Source organism: Euprymna scolopes, chromosome 4 (genome assembly GCF_053919585.1).
Source record: "Euprymna scolopes isolate OS-2025 chromosome 4, ASM5391958v1, whole genome shotgun sequence".
NCBI lineage: Eukaryota > Metazoa > Mollusca > Cephalopoda > Sepiida > Sepiolidae > Euprymna > Euprymna scolopes.
The window spans coordinates 105520189-105524354 of NC_136485.1; positions in this window are offsets into that span (position 1 = coordinate 105520189).

Consider the following 4166-nt stretch of genomic DNA (forward strand, 5'->3'; position numbering starts at 1 on the left):
TTCTGAGGGGGGGTTGCAACTAGTTGACATTTGGAGCAACTCCTGACAAGTTCCTCTAATTTTTTGTCCATACTGGCCAATATACATAATCATGTGTCAAGGCTTTCATCCGATTAATTCCTTGATGTTCCTGGTGAAATTGTCTGAGGACTCTATTTTGAAAATTAGATGGAACAGAAACACGTTCAGCAAAAAGAAGAATTCCATAGTCTCAAACAAAGAAGATCTTCGCTGAAAAAACGGTTGAAGTTGCTGATCAGTGCACTTATTAGGCCAACTGGTAGAGTGGAAGTGCAGCAGTTTTTGTACTAGAGGGTCTGTGGCTGTAGCCTCCTGGATCATCTCCGATGGGACCGGTAGTGCCCGCACTGTGGAAACAAGTCCAGAGACAACTTCAGGTTCTACAGATATAGCAGCGATGACACGGTCTTCTACAGATTTTTGATGAGAAGAGATTAGTCTGGATGACGCATCTGCTTGGCCAATTTTGCTGCCTGGTTGGTGTTTTATGGAGAAATAATAATCCAACAGAATAGTTGCCGATATTTGTACGCGGTTTTCTGTATCAACAGGAATTCCTTTCTTTGAACCAAAAATACTTGTTAGAGGCTTGTGGTCTGTGATCAGATTAAAATGACGGCCGTATAGCATTTTGTGAAATCTTTTACAGCATAGATAATGGCTAGAGCTTTTTTCTCAATTTGGCTATATTTCGTTCAGTGGGTGTCATTATTTTGATACATGTGCAATGGCTTTTTCACTTCCATCAAGAAAAATATGTGAAATTACTGCTCCAACTCCATAGTCTGAAGCATCCGTCACAACAGTAATGTCTAATGATGGATTATAGTGTGTAAGGTCTGAGTGAAGAAGTGATTTTATTTTTTTAAATGTTTCTTTCCATGTACTTGATCAGTTCCATTTAGTATCTGTTTGTAAAAGATGATTAAGAAGTCCACATAATTTGTGCAATTCAGGTAAAAAGGAACCATAATGGCTTACAAGGCACAGAAAGGATCGTAGTGTTGAAACATCTATGGAGGTGGCATGTGTTTTATGGCTTGAATGTTATCTGAATCTGGTTTTCGACCATTTTTGCCAAATAAAACTCCAAGGTATTTCACAGAAGTTTGGAAAAATTTGCATTCGTCAAGTCTTAAGTGGAATCCATATTGTTGAATTCGATCCAGCATAGAAGTCTAGTGATGCCGAAGTTCCTCTTGAGATGTGCCTGCAACGATGATGTCATCAATGTAGGCAGAAACTCCTGGCAATCCTATGCACATTGCATCCATGGTTTGTTGGAATATAGCCGGCGCTGACTTGACCCCAAATAGAGGACGATTGAAACGAAATAATCCCTTGTAGGTGTTGATAGTGAGAAGATTTTTGGAATCTTCTTCAACTTCCATTTATAAATATGCATCTGCAAGGTCTAGTTTTGCAAAACAAGTTCCACCGTTGAGTTTTGAGAACAAATCATCTGGTACAGGTAGTCGATACTGGTGTGTCACCAGTGCATCGTTTAATCCTGTGGTAAAATTCGCACACAGACGTACCTTGCCATTGGCCTTCATCACAATAATAATAGGCGTTGACCAGGATGAATAATTTGTAGATTGGACTACTTCAGCTTGTTGAAGGCGGTCCAATTCTTTTTCCACTGTAGCTAAAGCTGCGTATAGTACAGAACGCTTTTGTCTAAAAACTGGCTTTGCACCAGATTTTAGTTTTAAAGTTGCTTTGGCTTTTGTACAACATCAAAGACCTTCTTGAAAAACGTTGTTGAACTTTGTTTTAAGAATGTTCTTAAAATATGTTTCAACATCTGCTGCAGCGTTAAAATTGAAAGAATTGAAAATTGTTTTAAGTGGAACATTGAAAAGATCAAGTTCCTCGATGAAATCCAAAACAAGAAGATTCAGGATTGATGAATCAGAAACATACCATACACCTGAAAAATTTTTCTTTCAAAGAGACATTGCATGTTAACTCACCAGTTAGTTGTATTTTGTTTCCAGATGCACTACAAGCAACATGCTTAGTATTTTTAAGCGTTGATTTTCATAATAACTCCCATGTTAACTGTGAAATCAGAGTTTTGTCGGAATCAGTATCGAATTGAAATTTTATTGGCTTGTTTATCTCAACAATTATATATTTCCTACGAACTTCAAAATTTACATTAAACGTAGCAAAAAATGAATTTGTGGTAGATTTTTGGAAACTGGAAACGCGTTGTCATTTTCTTGTGAGTTTAGCCTCTCGTCGGTGAAGAGTTCATCCTGGTAGTTTTAAAGTAATTTTTTCACAAAATCCGTTCCCGTGACCACGACGTGAATAAAGTTGACACACATGTCTTTTAAAAGGGCAAAAACGCGCATAATGCATATCACCACATGACCAACAAGGTGTTGGCGGTTTTTTATTCTTTCTAGTCGGGAATTTTTGTACAGATTTTAAACTGGAAACAGATGGAAAGCAGAATGTTGTTGTTGTACCATGGCAGTGTCCCATTTAAGATTTATCAAGCGTTGACATTCTGTGGTTAGAATTTTCACTGTCATTTCTTTGTCTTTATTTAACATAGACAGTAAATGTGTGCGCACGTCAGCGTCTGCTGGAGATTGTAGCCTTGTGATAAAAATAAGGCATTTAAACTGGTCCTCTGTGAGTGATTTCAATCGAAAACTTTCACACTGAACATTAATCACTCCAGCATATTTGATAAAATCGTCATGAACGCTTTTCGTCAACTTCAAACAATTGTATCGGATATTAAACAATGATGATGGTTCACCAAAAATATCCGTTAACTGGGCTACTGTTTCGTCAAATGTGAAATTATCTGGTTTCTTTGGTAGAATGAAGTTTACATAACGTTCACGTTCAATAAAACCCAGTTTTCTAAGCAATAATCGACTTTCCAGTCATCGTTGTTTTCTTTAAGATTATTTTTAAACGTATTTTTCCATCGGTCAAACCAAACGGAAAATGTCTGTTTTAATTCCGGATTGAATTGAAAATCGATGATAGAATTTATAATGTCAATTTATAATGTCAATTTATAATGTCAATTTATAATGTCAATTTATAATGTCAATTTATAATGGAGTTACTTACAGCTGACGAAGCCAATTGTGTCTGAAATTGAAACGTTAATGTTTCTATCAATTTGTTTTGTGTCTCAAGAAATTATTCTTGTTGACTTCTAAGTATCCTTTCCAGTAAATTTGGATCCATGGCGAAGAAATAATGCAGTTGTTGTTTTTTTGTTTTTTTGTTTTTTAATCCAAGTTAATCTCGTCCTCATCGCACAAATCTGTTATGTCGTCACGGAATAGAACTGGTTATTAAATCTGGAAATTACAAGAAGACATCGTTTTGGCACCAAATTATTTATTTTTTTAAACAGAAAAATAGTAAAACGTTAGAGCAACAGATTATGTGAAATGCTGTGTCAGCCATCTTGAAAGTCTTTTTCTTTCCGAATCAGGGGAGATAACGCTTTGCTTTTTGGTTATTTGCCTTTATAACACACTTAAATTAATTTGTCCTTAGTCAATGAAAGAGGGCCCCTCCTATACTAGAGCAATTTGTATTTTTACCTACTTCCAGAGTGCCTCTTTTTTTTTGGGGGGGGGGGGGCTGGTTTCTCCATATTACAAACGACCTTGTAACACACTTAAATTAATTTGTCCTTAGTCAATGTAACATATTCTGTTCTCGTGGTGAAGCAAAGCAATAACAATGGAAAACGTGGACTTTTAATATCAATGCCAGAGCAAGAAAAACTCAATTTTATAAGTATATTAAATAGTATTAATTAATTTACTGTTAAAAACAATATGTTTTTAAATAGTAAATATATGTCAAGGTCGATACATTTTTCTTTCTTTTAAATAATTGTCATTGTAAGATGAATTGATTTTACATAAGTAAAATGATTATATCTCGTCTGTAATTATTTTTCCAGAATCATATCAATAGAATTATTTTAAAATGATGCATATTTTCTCAGTTTTAAAAAAAATCACGATTCTAAAATAGCATAGTCTTAGAGACAAATACCAAATTTGTATTCATAATAGATATGCAACTCTGCCATCAGAGTTCTTCTTTTTTGGAAAGTTAAAGCAAAAATAATAAACCTTTGTAAAGAATTC